This window comes from Embiotoca jacksoni, unplaced genomic scaffold, assembly GCF_022577435.1.
Source record: "Embiotoca jacksoni isolate LCO1_2020_lvr unplaced genomic scaffold, fEmbJac1.0.p SCAF_35, whole genome shotgun sequence".
Classification (NCBI taxonomy): domain Eukaryota; kingdom Metazoa; phylum Chordata; class Actinopteri; family Embiotocidae; genus Embiotoca; species Embiotoca jacksoni.
In genome coordinates this window covers 835,111-855,418 of record NW_027185387.1, presented here as the reverse complement: position 1 = coordinate 855,418, position 20,308 = coordinate 835,111, and the positions used below count along the sequence as shown (strand labels likewise).

Sequence of the window (20,308 nt, the reverse complement as noted above, 5' to 3'; positions counted from 1 at the left end):
TCCAGCGCAACACTCACAACACCACCTTCCCGCGAACGAAATAAAAAAAAGAAGCGTGACAAGGCGTCACAAAAATGACTTCCTTAAACATAAAGAATCAGATATCTTTACACGGTATCTTCAGATCATGACAATAATCTGATACTGTAAAAGCGTTTCTTGGTGTACGATTGCGTGTCTCGCCCTCCGGTACCATTAAACTCGCACCCAACACCGTGAGAGTCACAACACAAGTCGCTTTCCGGGAGGGAAACTCCGGGTCGCTCCTCGTTGGATCGGGGGGGTCTTTTTAAAGGAGCTGTAAATCGGCGGTGGGGTCGCGGGACATTCCCGTCATCAGAGAGAAGCAACATGACGCCGACTCACTATCATCGTGGAAACAGCCGTACGCGGTCTATCGGGACTGTATTGACATCCTGCTTCGGGGCCCTTCTCGGTTTCAACAGGAAACCATTTAACAATCCAGTCTGAAGGGATTCGGACAGTTACAAACTTTTGTTACTGTTTATCCTCCGGGCTTCGGGATGGTCGGGGTGAAATAAACGAATGATCTTCGACTCTCAGCTTCGTTCTGAGATCGTTCAGGTCCATCTTGAACCAGTTTAGAACTTAATTCTTAATGATACAAAGCCCTCCTCAATTTCTGAGCAAAACAGCAGGACAGCAACAACAAGGCTGCAGCTGCTTCTTTGTACACTCATAGTTATAATTAGCCACAAAAAAAAAAAAAAAAGACTCATTTTCACTGTTTTATTTAAGATCCGAAACTAGGCTACAGGATTCAGAGAAGAACCTTTTTTTTGTTGTTTTATCTTTTCAGTTGTGCAATCACTTCCTTATTTCATATTGTTTACGTCTGCTTTGTGAGTTTTTGTTCCGCTACTACAGTGTAATATCTATTTATCTTTATTTATCATCTCCATTTTGTGTCTACTCCCAAGAAAGATCAGTAAAGATGTTTTTTCTGGATGGTAATGGGGATCTTAAGTAGCTCATTACCTCTTAACAAACTGTACACACACACACACACACACACACACACACACACACACACACACACACACTTGTCGAAGCCCGTGTAAACAGACGTCTTGACATGCTGTAAAACAACCTTTCCACGCTTGTCAATTCACGAGAACATCCTGCTCGGCTCCGTGTGCATGTTCACCTAATAATAATGTCCTACTTAGCATCAGTTCTTCAAAGCCTGCGATGAGTCACTCATTCAGACAGCTGCATCTTCTTTTTTTTTTTCTCTCTCTCTCTCACACACACACACACACACACACACACACACACACAAAATAAATCTGCTTCACATCCGAGCCTCCCCGCTGCCTCGGGTTTGCTGAGTCACGAGGGCCGGTGTTGCGATGCCAACAGAAAGAGGCGTGACGCACGCGGGCCCGTCCCCTACCGAGCTCGGTCGGCACCGAGTCGGACAGAGGGCGGCCAGAGGTCCACGCCGGGACAGCGGCCAGAGCTCCGCTTGAAGGGCACTTTCTCTGGAGTCCGCAAGCTCAGCAAATGTTGTGACAGCGTCGTGACGAGGGGGCGGATCGCACCGCAGGGGCGGTTATGTTGCTTTTCTACTGCCTGCGGTCTCGTGTGTGTGTGTGTGTGTGTGTGTGTGTGTGTGTGTGTGTGTGTGTGTGTGTGTGTGCGAAACCACTTTGTATGACTTTCATCTCTTGTTGTTTTAGTTTGCACCGACGCTGACTGGAGAAGTGACAAGTCGCTCGCTTGGCAAACACGGTCACTAAATACCGACTTGGAATTATTGGCGTTGAGTGAAAAATAGTAAAAGTTAAGAGAAATGCCTTTTCGTATCGTATCCTTTTGTATCGTATGTTAGTTTTCCAGTTAATATTGATTGGATTTGTATTCAAAATCTTTGCATTTCTGTTTTCTTTTACAGGGAAAAATGCTCCGCAAATCACAAACGACGACAGCTACCCATGTAGAAGCAGCTGTGTTGTGTTCTCTCTATTTCACGCAGCGCTTCTCTTCAGTTTCCACCGATAAACCGTTTGTTGTCATTTGTTATCTGGTGCAGCGTTTCGCCCCGCCTGCCTCGGCCACGATTTGTGAGGGACAGAAAAATGCACGAGCGACTCGCACTGAGCTGAAATGAAACCGGCGCACGGGAATTAAGTGAATAAACAGCCGTTACTGGACGTAAACTGCAGCTCTGTGAGTACGTTTCTGTTTAGTTTCTTTCTGGGTGGTGGTGGTGGGTGGGTGGGGGGGGGAGGGGGGGGGGGCGTGGCAGGTGAGACACTAGTACCAAGAACCAATTAGGTGGTTGATTGGAACTTGATGTCAGATTTACAGCGCGGCAGGAAGCACGGCCATCGCACGTTCAGTCAATGAGACAAAATCAGTCACAGCTTCATTTCAAAAGAAACGCGTTGACCGAAGTGCGATAACTCATCGGACGCGGCCACGAGCGGAAAACATCCCCGAATTCCTGCTCGCAGTCCGACGATCGGGGCGATTTGAAAAGATAAATGTTTCAATTCAGAGCGTACCGTTCGCAAATTAGACAAACGCGTGGGTGAACTCTTTTCGGGTGGATCGCTCCAAATTTAGCCCGTTTGGTCTGCAGCGAATTGAATATCAACTCCGCGAGCTTTTCATTCAGGTCGATTCACACGTATCGCAGCAACAGGGGCCTCTAATAGCCTCCGATGACGATAAGCTCCATTTTTATTCATCCACATGGGTTTTGCAATTATTTAATAACTGAATAACTTCATTTTTCCTATTTGTTGAGGACCATTTACAGCCATTAAAGTCCCAAAGCATGAAAATCACAAACCGGCGTCTCAGTTTTTCACATTTTAACGTGACGTCGGACCAAAAAAAAAAAAACACACCTCCGGTCGGCCCGTCGAAGCGCAGTTCTCACATACGTCGACGGCGCAGCAACAATTATGTCGATAACTTTAGGACTATTAGCCCTTATTACCTTCAGGGTTCACTTAAGCGGCCTAAAAAAAGCTTAAACACTCGCTATTATGAACTAATCTACCAACGTGAGCAAGAACTAGAAAGGGGACTCGGCGGGGGCCGAAGCTGCTATAAAGCGCTATCTCTCCCCGGGAAGCTTTCATAGCGAGCCAGGACTTTAACGGCTCTCCTTATAATTCAGGTAATGGCCCCGGAGTGCTGAGTCCACAAAGACGTGCTCCGATAACGGCACTTTCTTTTCTGCCTTTTTCAAAGGAAGTCTTCTCTTTGAACGTCGAACACTGAGCCCGGCTGAGATGCGGGCCGCTTCCAGTGACCATGTTTGGGACATCCAGAAGGGTTTATAAGGTAAAAAAAAAACGAAATCCCGACAGAGAGAGAGCTTTCGTTCCCTTCCTCAAAGCTCGCAGAGTACCTGCTCCCGTCGGGGAGGCTTCTAGAATAACTCCCGGGAGATCTGCTGTCACCTCACGACGTGCCTATTTGCAGCTGACCTTTCCTCCGTCTCCCAGGTCCTCTCCGCTAACGTCCGAAAATGCAATTACTTTATGTTTGTGCTTCAAATGGGTTTCCTATGTGTCTTAATCAACAGGTGGATGAGTCCAAATTTTAAAAATTAAAAAAAAAAAAAAAAAAAAAAAAAAATGCATTTATGACATCCTGATAAAAGCTTCAACAAGTTAACTTTTCTTACCACTTTGTAGTTTTGGCAGGAGAAGCGGCTGTAGCTCCGGGCCGGCACCCCGAGGCCGCCGTGCGCCGCCATGCCTCGATCGAGACAACTAACGGGGCGAACAACCGGACACCCCTGAACTTCCCGGAAAACCAAAAAGAGGAGAGAGCTCCCGTGAAGCGGGGCGTTCTGATAGTTTGATGACTGTCTTGTCTCTTTACGTGGACTTCTCCACCTCTCCCACTTTCAAACTTCTTCATAGTGAAGCCTCAGACCCTCTGACACTGTTTTAACCTCTCTCTCTCTCTCTCTCTCTCTCTCTGGGTGTCACTGACTCGGTCTGACTCAGACACCCTGACTCAGTTCCTTCTTCTGCTGGTAGAAATATAGACCAGAAACATAAAACCCAGAAAGGGATTGTTTTTTATTTTTTTATTTTAGGGCACTCAATGTTTGAGCATTTGAGAAAAAAAAAAACGATGGAGCTTTGAAATCTGTGTTGAAGTCAGTTTTTAACAGTGACAGCAGAAGGTGGAGCTGCTTGCTCTACTTTGTTATAATTTAAAGCCCTGAATGAATAAACCGAATCTATCTATTCATTTGTAATTGAACAGATCCTGATGTGGTTCCTTTCCACTGCAGCCTCAGAGCATACGGACGCGACAGATTTCACATGAATTATAGTCTCGTTTTTATGTGAAGTGCTTTTTACTTAAATCGAGCCGTTTAAATGTGTGTTTTTTTTGAAAAATGTGAGGTAGCATTCAAAATCCTAAATTCTATCACATGCCGAGAAAAGCTTCCCTGCAGGGACAAAACATTATATTGTTTCGTATCGTAGCGTATCGTAGCGTAACGTACCGTTTTGTATCGTATCGTAGCGTATCGTAGCGTAGCGTAGCGTAGCGTAGCGTATGGTATCGTAGCGTTTTGTATTGTATCGTATTGTTTGTATCATTTTGTATCATTTTGTATCGTTTTGTATCATTTTGTATCATTTTGTATCATTTTGTATTGTTTTGTATAATTTTGTATCGTTTTGTATCGTTTTGTATCGTTTTGTATCATTTTGTATTGTTTTGTTTTGTTTTGTATCGTTTTGTATCGTTTTGTATTGTTTTGTATTGTTTTGTATCGTTTTGTATCGTTTTGTTTTGTTTTGTATTGTTTTGTATCGTTTTGTATCGTTTTGTTTTGTTTTGTATTGTTTTGTATCGTTTTGTATCGTTTTGTTTTGTTTTGTATTGTTTTGTATCGTTTTGTATCGTTTTGTATCATTTGTTATCATATCGTATTGTTTCGTATCATATCATTTTGTATCGTTTTGTATAATTTTGTATAATTTTGTATCGTTTTGTATCATTTTGTATCGTTTTGTATCGTTTTGTATCGTTTTGTTTTGTTTTGTATTGTTTTGTATCGTTTTGTATCGTTTTGTTTTGTTTTGTTTTGTATCGTTTTGTATCGTTTTGTTTTGTTTTGTATTGTTTTGTATCGTTTTGTATTGTTTTGTATCGTTTTGTATCATTTGTTATCATATCGTATTGTTTCGTATCATATCATTTTGTATCGTTTTGTATAATTTTGTATAATTTTGTATAGTTTTGTATCGTTTTGTATCATTTTGTATCGTTTTGTATCGTTTTGTATTGTTTTGTATCGTTTGTTATCATATCGTATTGTTTCGTATCGTATCATTTTGTATCGTTTTGTATCATTTTGTGTAGTTTTGTATCATTTTGTATCATTTGATATCGTATCGTACTGTTTCGTATCGTATTGTTTTGTATCGCATCGTTTGATATCGTTTAGTTTTGTCTCGTATGGAAATGTTTTGCATCGTATCGTTTCATTTAATACCGTCTCCCATCGTAGCAGCGTATGGCATCGCGGTAGCTGCGAGGTGAAGCAGGGCCAACCTGTGAAGATACTCCCTCGACTGAACTGCGTCTTGTGCGACACCGGTTCAACAAAAAAAGGGAAATGCAGCAAAAATATTTCTGCTGCACGTGTTGCCTCACAGCTCTCTGTTGTTCAAGTGTGATAGATGTCTTTCCTGTATGTGACAGAGCTTTTAACGCTGACTGACACAGACCTGCCTGCACACCTGGTGCTGTACATTACAGCAGAAGCCCACACACACACACACACACACACACACACACACACACACACACACACACACACACACACACACACACAAACGCGGGAGGTCTTCGGTGTCAGGTGGTGTCTCGTACTACTTTTTGAATCCAGCCATCGTCTTCCACCAACATGTGATTAAACTTTATCCAGGAAATTTATGTGCTGACATTGGCGCTGTCCTGCTCCGTATTCACACACCAGCATAAATTCACACCTTGGAGCAGCTCAGAGGAACCAAACACTTCAGCGGCAGACCTCAGAGCAGCCTCACTGGAGACACTCAAGGACACGCATGGATTAAAACCGAAAGTATGTATAAGTAAGTGTAAAAAAAAGAAAAACAGTTACAGCCGTACCATACTTCCACATCACCCTTCATATTAAAATATCTGTCTCTGGCAAGCAGTGCCGGTGCACAGCTTCTTTAAAAGGCACGTAAATGTACGTAGTCGGGGTTAGAGAGTTCATTTTTCCTCAAATAATTATACTGCAGTAGCACTTGAGCTAATTAGCGGGGCATTTCAGTGTGACATTTGGCCAAGAAATGAAGCAGGAAAGTGTCACATTGGGGCTCAGACACGTTCTGGTTTAAATAATGGTTTAAAAAAGAAAAAGAAAAAAAAAAAACACTTTGGCAGATATTATAAAACAGCTATGGACTCTCGGTAACAAGGCCTGGAATATTGCAGTATAATCATCATCATCTTTTATGCAGGACTCTTTGCCATCCTGTAACATAACTGTTATGCAGAAACTGGCATCGAAGGTTTTGTATGAATTAAATTTCACATTTGTAAAAAAAAAAAGTAAACAACGACTTTGGGCTCTTTCGTGTGAAAAAAGCTGCCAGTTCATAATGCAACACCCTCTCGCCGTGTGCTAATAACTCAGTCAGCTCTTGAGCTTGTTAATGGAAACCATATTCCTGCTGGTGACCCGTCCTCCTCATTGATAAAGGCCTCAGCGTGTGTGTCCGTGCTGCTGCGGGGCTGAGGGGGCGACATGTGGCGTCAGGTCCCGTCCCCCTCTAACCCGGGCCGGGGGGTGGGGGCTGGCTGGCTGGCTGGCTGGCTGGCTGGCTGGCAGATGGGCTGCTGGGAGAATGACGGACGGACGGCTTGAGACGCTCACAAAGTCATCTAACACAGGGGTGCGGTGAAGGGGGGGGGGGAGTGATACCGAGGTGCTACTTTTCTGTGTCGCACCTAACACGTAGAGTCAACACACACACACACACACACACACACACACACACACACACACACACACACACACACACACAAGCACACACGAGCTGCGAATGCAGGAAACTCCCTTCGGCTCAAACACGTCCACGTGAAGCGGCGTCGTGCGCGGAGCACGAGTAGAGGCGGACAGATGGCTTGTGTGAAGCCGGTGTCTCCTCCGGTCTGCGTGATACGACATCGCAGGACTGCGGGCTGCTCCGCCAGCTGCTGTGCGCTGCCCGGTGCTTCGTCACTGACAGTTTTTCGGCGCTCGACCGGTCGGTCGCAGCTCGGTCAGTCGGGCTCGAGGAGCGGGACTGATGCTGCAGTGCTTCGGATAAACGCGGACATATTCGATGAAGCCATGCAAGAAAGATGAGCGGAAAATATTTTTTGAGGCCGATGCGGAAGTGCATCAAGCTGCAATACCACCGAGTGCCACTGGAGGTCGTCTCCAAAGTCTCCCATTCAAATAGTCTCATCGAATTGTAAGTCGATGAACTTTCTCCACGAGTTATCTCGGCGTTTTTAGCAAAAGTCGCTCCTTCTTATTAGTTTTCTGGAGGTCCGTCTGAAAATAATCTATTATTAGTTCGAAAATAAGCTTCAAAAAGACGTGTTTTTGGGGGCTTGTCTGTTTGATTGACAGGCCTGTGGCGTGGTCCGCCCCCCACCCCCTCCCCCCAAGCTCGACCAAATACGGTCGCTTCCTGCTCCAAACCGCTCCGAACTAGCAGGACGGCGCCGGCCAACATCAGAACTCGAGGCTTCGTAACGAGCGTTTACGAAACCGACGGGTGACGTGAAAACGAGCAGGACCGACGGCGACATCCGCACGTCGCGGCGCGTTACATCGCTGCAGGTCAAAACGGGGGCTGACGGGCTCATTCGGCGTCTGTCGACTCGTCACCAACTTTGACGAGATGAGTGTCTCTCGAGAGACAGAAAGCCTGCCGACAGTGGAAACTCATTCAGATTGTACGCATTGTTCACGCCGTCAACACGACCCACTGACGAACCAACGAACCTGCTTCCTCACCCTCTCCTCTCCATCGTAACTGCAGCTGCTGTTTCCGGTCTGCCACCATCAGCGGAATAAAACCGTGGATGGTCCTCGGTGATGTGGGGCCCCTGGTAGCAAACACCCCCCCCCCCCCGTCCCCTCGTTTCCCCTCCTCCCCCCACCGTGCACTCACACGGGCCCTCTCAAGTGGCTTCAGCCCGCAGAAAGCTGAAACAGGCCAGCCCTAAATAAGCCCTCATGTCTCTGCTTGTTCTCTGTTTGGCACATGAAAGACATGTGGCTTTGTGAGGCCTTAAACCAGCCGCACGGTGGACACAAACGACTCGGGCAGAGCTTCACATGTCGGAGGACGGTGGAGCCTGAAGTCATCCATCATAACGTCGAGAGCCTCGGCGAGCGTGCGTGCGTGCGTGTGCGTGTGTGTGTGTGTGTGTGTGTGTGTGTGCGTGTGCGTGTGTGCGTGTGCGCGCATCTGAACATGCAATCACGTGTAAATCACATCAGCAGGATGAAAAAAAAAACAACAACCCTTGATCCTAGAATTACAAAAACGGAAAAGGTTGCACCCCTTAGTGATTGTTTTGAGATGCTGTGAGAGTACCGAATTGTGAATACCGCCTCATAGTCTTCTCAATTCCCCCGATTTGGCGCTTCGGTTACTACGCAGTTTGAAAAGGCACAGCCGCGTCTGCCACGCGGCGTCCAATCAGTCCTGAGACACGCGGACTGATTCACACGAGGGCACGGCAGCACAGCAAGTGTTTAGTAAAGCAGAGCTTCGAGCTTGTTCGTCGCACTGTGTGAGTGAAGAAAAACCTCGCGAAGGGATAGAGCTGATTTCCCCACAGAGATCATTCCCAGGCAGCTGCGGTGGCCTTCAGTTAACGCAGCATCTTACAGTATTTAGGGTCGGAGCTCCACAACTCTCCGAAAAAAAAACCTTTATAAGGCGACATCTCGACAGACTGAAGATGATGTCATCTCCTCTATTTGACCGGATTTCCAGTTGCACTGAGGTTGAGGTTCGTATTAACTTTGGACATTCTCTTCATTTGAGGCAAAAATTGTAGGAAAATGCCATTAAGTTCATCATTTTGTAAAAAAAACAACAACAACGTTCAAGTGGACAGAAACAACTAAAAAAAGTCTAAACAAATGTCATCAACTCACTTGACGACAGACTTTCTAACTCTGGTGAGGACAGTTTGCTGAATTCAACTTTCTTTAGATGAGACTGCTCATGTTGTGGAAAAGGATTTGAACGGAACAAGTTCTAGCCTCCGCGAGTAAGCGTTCGTACTTACAGCGACATGTTTTCGTGTGCATTTGTCACAGCGAAACACCAGGTGGGTTTTTCTTTGACATTGAGTTGTGTCACCGTGAATTCGTCCCCTCGGGGTCAGACCGTCAACACAGAGTTCCACCGGGAACGTCTGAGGCGTCTTGATGGGGGGAGGAGGGGGACATTCGCTGCAAAACCACCTGAACTGAGGTTCACGGAAGTTTCTCGCCCGCCCCCCACTAACCGGATTTGGCTCCCTGCGACTTCTTTCTGTTCCCCCAAAAATGTGACACAAACTTTGACGTCCATGTTGAAATCACGCACCACGGGGGTCACAAAAAAACGTGAGTGACTCTGGCCGCTGACGTCAATCGAGCGCTGCATCTTCGAATATTTACGAGCGTTACAGCCCCCCCCCGCCCCCGCATAAATCCCGCATTTTCATTTGTGCCGCACGTTGACATGAGAAGCATGAAAATCAAATAATCAACAGACCTTTGTCGGAGCAGAGAGGATCATGGACACGGACTTCACTTCGTCATAAAAAAAGGGAAGGTCATTTTTGATTTCTCGAAGTGTGCGCACGTGTTCAACCTCTCGCTTTCTCCTTTGTTTTGTTTTTCGGTTTTGTTTTCACGCGCACAAACAAAATGCGCGCCGACCACGCGGGGCCTCCTGTCCGTCACGGCCGGCTGGAGGAGGTTAGCGGTGTGTAATTACGCTAGCCCTCTTTATCGGCTCATCTCTGGTGGGGTGGGGGGGGGGGGGGGGGGGGGGGGAGACTCTCTTGCATTAACCCTCTCCTCTGCTTCCATCTCCCCCCCCCTTCCTCTCTCCGGGCTCAGAGGAGATCGAGATAAGGAGCCCGGTTGAAAGAGAGTAAAAAACATAAAAGGCTCAAGGAGGGAAAGAGTGATCCGTCTGCCGGTGTTGTGTGTAAACTCAACGGGGTGCTTATTATACAAAATTACTTAAAAAAAAAAAAAAAATTTTTATTAAATCTGATGCTTCCTACTTTTATCACACACATCAGCAATTTACAAAGGCCCCCCTTTTTTCTTCTCGTTTGTTTGCACCACATGACCTCGCTGCACCTGCATTTTATCTGGTCGTTCCAGATCCTGCTGAATATTTACCACCTCGGTGGCAAACAGTGGGCAACGAAGCAGAGCGAAAGACTCTCCTTATTCTTATAAATACACTGGAAAGAAGAATGGATGGTCACGCACACGCACGCACACGCACACACACACACACACACACACACACATATATATGTGCCGGTTGAAGTCCCTGCTAAGCCTGTTTTTTTAACTTCCCATGCAGACATCAAAGTGAAGCGAGGAGCAGGTGAAGGCATGCAAGCCTTCAGCAGTTTCCTCAGATATCAAAATGACCGCTACTAATCCACTGCATGCCTGCAATCCACCGCGATGAGCCACCGGAAGGCCTTTCGGGCTGATGAGACAAGCATTTTTACTGATACACAAACACAAAGTGGAGAAAAAAAACAAACTTAAGTAGGACCGACCCCGAAGCTGCAGCTTAACGAAGGAAGGGATACGACGAACGAGGTATTGATGTCGACGACGGAAAGAAGCCGACAAATTTCCTTTTTTTTTTTTTTGTTTGTTTGCACAGAAAATAACTGAAATGCACCATTTTTCTAACTGTCGTTTGAAGCTCTGTGACGACCCGGAAGTTGTTCGGCCTACCAGTTTCATGCTGAAGTTGTTCTGCTCCCAGCGGTACAACATCACACTCATGTTGCTTCCCTGCAACTTCCTTCCTCTTCTGGGACACCTGCCTCACAGCGAGGAGGACTTCTGGCTGCCCAGCCGGGCCCGAACGTACGCCATCGGCACCAACTGGACCCAAACGGAGCCGCGGTAAAATCCTCAAAGAAGAAGAAGAAGAAAAAAAAAAGAATCCGAGAAGAAGGTTGCAAGCTTGAGTCCTGAATGAGCGCACCATGTAGATCCAGAAGGAGCTGCTGCTGCTGCTGCTGCTGCTGCTGCTGCTCGCTCCAGCCCCAGCAGGTCTCTGAGTGCCTGAGGGGTGGGGGTAAGGGGCGGGTGGGGTGGGAGCTCGGTCCCTCCAGCTTCTCTCCACCCACTGTGGGACACCGAGGAGGAGGAGGAGGGAAAAATAAATGCAGGAGAGGTGAAAGGCAAGAGGAGCTCCGCGGCCTGCGTGCTGCCGCTCTGAGAGGCAGCCAAACCAAACGCACCCGAGGAGGAGGAGGAGGAGGAGGAGGAGGTGGAGTGGACCCCCCCCCATCCTTCCCCCTCCTCTCCCTCCCTCCCTCGCCCACGGCAACACATTGTGCCCTTGCTCTTCAATGGACCCACGGTCATATGGGGAAGAGAAAGGAAGAGAAAGGGGACAGACCTCTTAACCTTACGACCACGACCACCATCCCCCCCCCTCCACCTCCTCCTTCTCCCGCTTAAAAAAAAAAAAAAAGGGAGCAAATAAGGAACGATGAGTGCACCCTCGATAGCGAGAGCAGAGACTAAACAGTGGGAAGTGCAGAGCTCAGAGGGCCAAACCGCGCACAACTCAACACTAACCGTCTCCCTTTCTATTTATTATTCCTTTAACCAGCTCCTCTGCTGCTCCGTTAAAAAGAAATAAAAAAAAAAAAAAAGAAGCAGAGTTGTTATTTTCCCCCCTGAACCGAAGACGGAGCAGTCGGGCCCTCTGATCAGCCGTCACCCACAACGCGCTGCGAGCAAGCAGCTGCGTGTGTGTATTTATGTGAACGCTTACAGTGGGTTCATAACCTAAGCAATTTTTGATGTATGTACGTGTGTGTAAGAGAGAGTCCGCAGTACGGGATGCCCTCCGATTGAGCACGTTCCAAACACACACACACACACACACACACACACACACACGCGCGCACACACACACACACGCACGCGCACACACCGCCGCCACCGACCACAAATTACAAGCCGAATTTGAATTTTGGGAAAGGCCCAAGATTTACAGAAAGTTCCCACAGTGAGGGGGATGCCTGATCACTTCCAGCAGGCCCGCGCGAAAAAAAAAAACAACAAAAAAAAACCCTTCAAGCTTTATGAAACAACAATAACACTGAAGCCTTGTAGACAGTACAAAGAAAGGAACTGTGATATTTTCAACAGAAGTAATTGTCTGTTTTTTCCTTCTCCGCCGGCCAAAAAAACTGAAACACAGCTGAGATGCAACGAGGAGCGTTTCACGACAGCTTTTAACACTCGGAGGCCGGCGGGGAAATCGCTCGCTTATGTTTTCCAGTTTTATTTCGAATGAAAACCATTCACAGCTGAAGTCCGCCGCAAACTATACAACTGTCAGAGAGTTTCAGAAACAACAAGCTCAGACTCGCTGTGCTGCGACGAGAGGGAGGAAAAGACTTCTCGTCTCTTGATGTGAAGTTTGAACTCTTAACCGTCGAGGTGGTGAACACCTGCACGTCTGCTGGTGAGCGAGTAGTGATACCAAAAGGAAGAAAAAAAAAACGTCATCAGCAGGATATCGAATGAGAAAGACGTCCCAATGACACCTACACTTATTGATTGACGGTGGCTGGAAGCTCTTTTGAGTTTGTCCTCAGGTACTGTGGCGCTGAGTTAAATGCTGATGTCAGCATGTTACACGAGTATAATGTCCACCGTCTTAGTTTTAAATGTAAAAGGAACGATTTTTTTTTTTTTTTTTTTGTGGGGGGGGGGGGGGTGTGTTACCAATCAGATCGAGTCAGATCCACCGCTCGCTCGTCCAAATATGGTCACTTCCTGCTCCAAACCGCTCGGGACTAGAAAGATGGCGCCGGCCAAAATCTAAACTCGAAGGCTTCATAATGGCCGTTCACAAACTAATGGATGACGTCACTGTTGGTTGCACTTAAGATGGATAGACTCGGTGGTTGGACATCCCTCATTGATGTGCTCCAGCTGAAAGAGGACATTTCTGTACAAAACTGGGTGTCAGTCTCTGTGGTCATGTTCAAGAGATTTAATTGGATGAGTGCAACTTTGGTTGGCTGGCGGCTTTAAATGAAAAGTCAGAGAATTACCAGATTCAGTAGGATTCACGCACTGTGCACAGTGAATGTTTGTACCAAATTGTATGCCAATCCAACCAATAGCAAAAGAAAAAGTCAGCCTGCGGGAAAAGAAAATGGTGGACCGACCAACAAATGGGAACCACAAAACAAAATATGGAAGTCAAACAATATATCCTACGTTTTTTCTACACTGTACTTCAACAATGACCGAGGGTAACGCACCACAAAGGGAAACCCATCCACTAAGCCTACAACCAAACCGCTGACACATCAGTCTCCCATTGCTCCTAACCAGCATTGATTTAATGCCACTCTGACTCTACAAGCAGAGAATCTGTCAGCGTTTAGCGCTCATGTTGAACAGTTTTAGTGTCGGCCTTCAACAAGCTCATTAAGTGCAGCCACGCTGAATGGGCCGAGTATGGTTCCTTTCACAGACTCAGATAAACCTCAGTGTTTCGGGGACAATAGAGGGGATAACCCCGCCGGGGAGGGGCCTTTGTTTTGTGTGTGTGTGTGTGTGTGTGTGGGGGGGGGGGGGGTAACCCCACCTCCGAGCTCTCCAAGCTGGGGAGGTATATTTGGAGGATGGTGGTGGTGGTGGTGGTGGTGGGGGGAGGGGGGGGGGTTGGACCTGCTGCTCTGTTCCGGGTGAAGGTGAGGGAGGTGGGAGGGGGTTCAGGGACATATGGTCTCACCGGGGATAGAGACACGGACAAGACCAGTTGGACAGGGCTCTACTGAGGAGGTAATGATAGACTGACCACTTCATATCGCCTTCTTCAGTTCCGCCAAGAAATCGTCATAATTAACGCAAATTTAAGGAAACAAATAGCAAAGTAAATATTTGTGGGAGCTTGCAATAATATTTATAAAATGACCGCAATTTTTTTTCCGCAAAAAATGTTGCTCGCAGAAGCTGCGCTGAAAGTCGTTTGGTAACTTTTAGCGCCATGGTTTTCTAAGTTCATTAAATAAATGAAAAAAAAGATTAGAACTGAAACATTTCTGATGTGCAGCGTTGATTATTATCAGAGGAAATGATTATATATTTATTACTTTATCAGGTAGTGCTTTAAAAAAAAAAACCTCACTTTTCTTTCTCGACTTTTCGAATTTTTAAAGCTATAAATGATTATTAACAATTTCAAACCTTCACTGTGTGCAAATTTTGAATTCGTTATTTTCCATAAATCATTGTTTTAATCCAAAGTATTAGACGATCTAACTTTAATACGTTAAAACTGAGCGCTACGTTACACTTAACTTAATCTTCCAACTCAGCTCGCAGTTTGTTCTGTGAAGAGCAGAGAAAATGTCATTACAGTTACTTGGTGTCCAATTATTAAACCGATCCATGGATGCCATCTGGGCCGGTCTCCCGTGGCGACCAGCTGAGGCCACCTTAGTGATGCCTCACTGATGAAACGGCACCCGAACACACAGCAGTGAGACCTCTCATCCTCTCTTTAGATCCGGAAAAGATGGAACATGTCACTATTTTTCTTTACAATAACTCAAATGGGGAAAAAAAAGACTTTTACTTATTTGAAACTATTAAAATCTAAATAGAAACTTTGATTGACAAACTAGTGTCAGCGCGGTTTATCTCATTGAAGTGTTTACACTTTCGGCCCATTAACTCAAGGTGCTGCAGAATCCTCTTAAATCAAAGAGCAGTATGTAATCCCTCAAATGAGGTTAACCCTTAAAGTCAGCAGGATGAGACGAGTCCTGTGTGTGTGTGTGTGTGTGTGTGTGTGTGTGTGTGTGTGTGTGTGTGTGTGTGTGTGTGTGTGTTTATGTGTGTGTGTGTGTGAGAAGCAGAAAGACTTTGGTGTGTTTATAAATCAGCGAGCAGCTTCTTGAATGGCAGATGCGCAGCCCTGTTTTAGGATTTAACATTCATCACGGAAGCTTAAGAGCCCGCTGGTGTCAGCTGAGTTGATGCAGAACAACAAACACACACACACACACACACACGCACACACACACGCACACGCACACACACACACACACACACACACACACACACACACACAAACCCCATACACTCATTGTGATTCCATCCAGGTTGAAATCAGAGGAACAGAACGGCTTGATAAATTCCCCGAAGCCGCAGGAGAGGAGAGTTGAGCGGAGAACGTTGAAAATCCACTTTGTCATCTTTTCAGGAAGCGGACAGCGCTGATGGAAAGCCGAGCCGTATTGCAGAGCTGCTTTCATGCCTATTTACAGCCAACAATCACAGAGCGCAGCCGAGAACCAACACGACCTCTGCAACTACAGTCTCAACCATTAAATATATGCTATTATATTATGGCATCATATGTTTGTTTTTTTGCTCTACGTCTGGGACACGAAAAGCCCTGAAACGTTGCTCTGAACAGTCACATGCTGCAATAATAATGTCGATTTAGAGTAGATGTGGTGGATATTGCGTCAACATTTTAACATAGATGTTAGTTTTCGCCTCCGAATAAGTGGATTTGATTGAAAATGAAAGCCAAGGGTTTGTTTACAACCTGCCTGATCATGCGAGTCCTCTGACTGTTACCACGACTCCACATCAAAGCAGTGATTACGGTAAAAGAACAGTTAGAACGGATAGAAAAACAGCCGACACTACAAGTTAATTAAAAATTAAATAAAAAGTAAACTCTTCTTGAGGAAACACTATGAATTTGTAGCTATTTAGGCAGAGATACATATTTGCTCTAGTTTCAGCTTTTAACATTTTCTATGTCCAAAAACATCCACTATGTAGTATTTTTTTTAAAATTTGAAGTAACCCCAAAGGATTTCACGTTCGATAATATTCAAACTTCTGCTAAACTTGTACATTTCATCAGCGCACATCAACTAATGTGATGATCTCTGTTATGAATCTGTAATGAGTTGTTTCTCTGATAGTCTGCTGTACTGGACCACAGACTGTATATAAAAGTGGACGTAGCTTCCGGGTGTGAAAAAACGAAGCCGACATGCCTCCAGCTGCAGTACCACCGAGTGCCACCAGAGGTCGGCTCCAAAAAGCCTCCGGCTCCATCGACTCCCATTCAACTTCTCACGTGAAATTCTAAATCAAATACTTTTTTTTTTCCATCTTCAGACACAGATTTCAGCACCCCACAGTAGCAGCAAAATAGATTTCAGTCCAGAGCAGTCACAGCGAGTGGGTTGACGTTTGAGTCGTCTCTCAACAACCTGCCCTCCCACTCGCGCCGTCTTTATCGCTTTGTTCTTTATTTTAACCTTCGTTTAAACCACGCTGGTCTCCTGAGATCTGAATCTGTTCTAGAGAGACCGAAACAAAACCAACACCCCCCCCCCCTCCTTTTCCCCGCCCGGCTCGTCCAAATACGGTCACTTCCTGCTCTAAACTGCTCAAGAACTCGCAAGATGGCGCCGGCCAAAATCCGGCCTGGAGCATTCACAAACGCCGTTGACAAACCGACAGGTGACGTCGCCGCTGGTCGCTGCTTTCTTCCGATGTTGAATGTACGTTGTGCTTTCCTTGCTGTATCAGATTTACATCTTTCTAACTCTGATTTGTCGTATTCAAACTTGAATGGCCGGCGGACGTCGCGCTCTCTCTGCTGGCTCCACGAGCTCGTAAAGTTACTCGACCGGCGTGCCTGACGTCGTGGGCCCGATCCTCCCGGGACGGTGACTTCAGCCCCGCTGACCTTCTACCTCCCGGCTTCTCCGTTTTCCACGCCGCCGTCTGCTTCCAGACAGAGATGGGGCTGATTGTGTTAGTCCAACCGCCTCTGCAGCGCTCGTCCGGGGGGGGGGGGGGGTGGGGGGGGGGGGCGCTCACAGTAACCCGCCTGTCTGCACCTCCTAACACGAGGAGAGCAGCGGAGGAGGAGACGATCCGAAAGTGAGGAGGGCACCTTGGAGGGGGAGGGGGAGAGGGGGAGTCGGTTGGGGGGGGGGGGGGGGGGATCAATGGAGAAGGATGTCGACTCAGGAGAAGCAGATGCCCGGTCTTAATTAATACGGTTAATGTCCTCAGCCATGACCTCACACAGGAAGGAGAGGGGACGACCGCACAGGAAGTGGGATGTGATCGAGACGCATTAGGCAGAGATGAGGTCATTACGGCTGGAGCCAAGTGCCATATGATCACCAGATCCTCCAAAAAAAACAAAAAAAAAACAAAAAAAACACAGAACTAAAGTAGATTTTTTATTTTGTTTTTATAGTGAAGAATTGGAAAAAAAAAAAAAATATATAAATATAAAACCTCTTTGAAATCACTCCAGCATCGGTGTGATCACTTCACAGCAACATTTTTCTTCATGATTTTTTTTGATGTGATATTTTCTGCCTTCCAACTAAATTGAGCCTTAAATCATTAAAATGTCCAAACGTTTTGCATCTCTAACTATCCATTAAACCCTCAATTCGCAAACTGAACTTCTGATTTAAAGACGCATTTATTTCTAGTAATTCCAGTTAAAAATGTTCGAAGCGTCTCGGTTTTAGAGTCCGAAATTTCCTTCCGTACTCAGAAAACTTTTTAGCATTGAGCATTCAAAATAAACCAAACTAAAATATGTGCCATGAAGTCGCCCTGGACTTGTTGTGTCTGGACCTTGCGTCATTTTCAGCAACTATAAAAAAAAAATTTGTTTTTTAAAACCCTGCAGGAATCACTGCACCACTCTGAAAAGGTGCTCAGCTGAGGAAGAGGCCGCCTCCCTCCTCTTCCTCCTCAGATAAAAGCCACAGCCTTCAGGCCTGCTGCTATCTGACCGCAGTCTGTCTGAGCCTGAAGCCTCGACCGGCGTCGCAGCCCTCGGCTTCTTTTCAGCCCCGGGACTGATGAATCTGCGGGACAGGGTTCTCCGAGAGAGGACGGACACACACACACACACACACACACACACACACACACACACACACACACACACACACAGGTGTGTCTTATCGACAGCTCTCCACGGCTGTTTTTTTTCTCTCCCCCTCCTGCCTCGACGCTGATAGCGACACGTGTGGTCGCTGTCGGGTGAAAAGCTCTTATCTCAAAAGTGTCAGCTGCCGGGGAACTAACGAGTCGCCCTGTTTTGGAAAACATGACAACAGCGACATTTAAAAAAAAAAAAACCCTCATGCGACGTGATAAAAGAGTTTGTGAGATGAGTCCAACGAGGATCAGGACCCTGACAGGACCCTAAGAAGACCCGGGCGCTCTTTTGTCTGGACTCCTGCGGCCTGTTAAAACCTCCGTTATTCTTCTCCGACAATGAGTCACTAAAACGTCCATTAAATCTGGCTTTAACTCGCATGCGCCTCCTGAGGAGACATAAGTGTATGTGTGGTCCTTTGTCATGGTAATAAAAAAAATAAATAAATAAAAAAGAAGCAAGATAGTCACTCAGAACCCCCCCCCCTCCTCCCCCTCTCCCTCCCCCTCCACCCCTTCACCCCTCCGCCTCCACCCAATCTGTGCAGCTCAGGGGCGGCCAGGAGGGCATTAGCAATCCAATGCAGCACGACGGTGCTTCAGCCTTTCGCTCTCACCTGCTGGGCCGGTGGGTTTTTACAGACGGACTCCGCCTGGATGGTAAAGCCATAAAAAAAAAAAAAAGTCATTGCTGCCCTTCAAAGGATACTGAGGAAGAGGAGGAGGAGGAGGAGGAGGAGGGGAGAGAGTCAAGACACCAGCGAGATCTCTTCCAGGGGTCAAGTGAGATGGCTTTTAAAGGTTGACATTTACAGACTGAAGAGATCAAATATTCAATATTTTCTGCTGTTATTTAATTGTTCACCTGTCTCACCTGCATTCGCTGTGTCAGGACCTTTTTTTGGACTATTAAGGGGGCTATGTTTTTACCTATTATTTATTTTATGCATCTTGTTTTTATTTATTGGTTGATTTTTTTTTTTTCCTTTGGGATCCCTTTTTGGTTTTTTTGGGGAAATTTTTTTTTTATCGGTTTTTCTACTTTATTTTACTGCCTTTTGATCCAGATTTTTAAGTGTGAGGACGTTTAAATGATCTGATCTGAACCCGGTAACACGGCAAAACGTGAACTAGACACGCTTTTGGCCTGTCTAGGCGTGACGGCTGCACGTTTTCCAGTAGCGGACAAAAATCAAACCCGGAGAAAAATCAAACCTATAATTAAAACACGTGGTTGGGGTTAAGGAAGAAAAAAAAAAACTGTATGGAGTTTCACAATTAATTGTCATGAAATATCAAAAAGTACTCATTACATTGTCCCAAAAACCAAGATGACATCTTCTAATTGTTTGGCTCTATCAACAGTACAACAACTGGCACTCGTCAATTTATAATATAACAGAAAATAACAGCAAACGTTGACTTGGCAGCAGATTTTAAGAATTTAAAAGATGACTCATTAATCAGAATTATTGCCATCCGATATTTTGTTGATAAACTAAATAACTAATCAGCAAATGCAACTTAACGAATGCAATGTTTTGTGTTTAAGCTCCATTAACGTAGACTTTAAATTAAGAATCACGGTGAATAAAGAGGTGATGCCGTTCCCGTTTTTGTTTTCGTTTCACCAAACTCGCGTATATATTTCACAGCCTGAGTCTGATCTCGACCGTTCCATCGCCATCCGCCGACAGTCTGCCACTAAGGGTCATTTAATTAGCTCCGAGTCGGTTATAATGAAATGAGTTCACGGATATCGCGGCGTTCGCGGTCAAACAGATCCCTGGAATGAAATTACACTCAATTTGAATAATTCAAATTAGGGAGAAATCATAATCTCGGGCAATTACACATCTCGAATAATGGAGGAAGTTGAATTAATGGGAGCTGCTGCGTCGCTGATGCATCTATCACCGTGACGATTTAATATCCAGCCTGAGCTCTTCATTAGTTGATGGCGGTCTGTCTAAACTGCGGATCCCGGTTTTATTTGCAACAGGATGATCTCGG

General features: G+C 46.0%; 1 protein-coding gene and 1 long non-coding RNA gene across 2 annotated transcripts in view; one reads left to right on the top strand and one right to left on the bottom strand.

The window, feature by feature from the left end:
• Nucleotides 1–20,308, bottom strand: part of nav2a (neuron navigator 2a) — a 113,656-nt gene that overhangs the window by 88,795 nt on the left and 4,553 nt on the right.
• Nucleotides 1,845–4,177, top strand: LOC138208042 (uncharacterized). The gene is made up of 3 exons (XR_011179065.1): nucleotides 1,845–2,193; nucleotides 3,229–3,321; nucleotides 3,678–4,177. It is a non-coding gene; the product is annotated as an uncharacterized lncRNA (long non-coding RNA).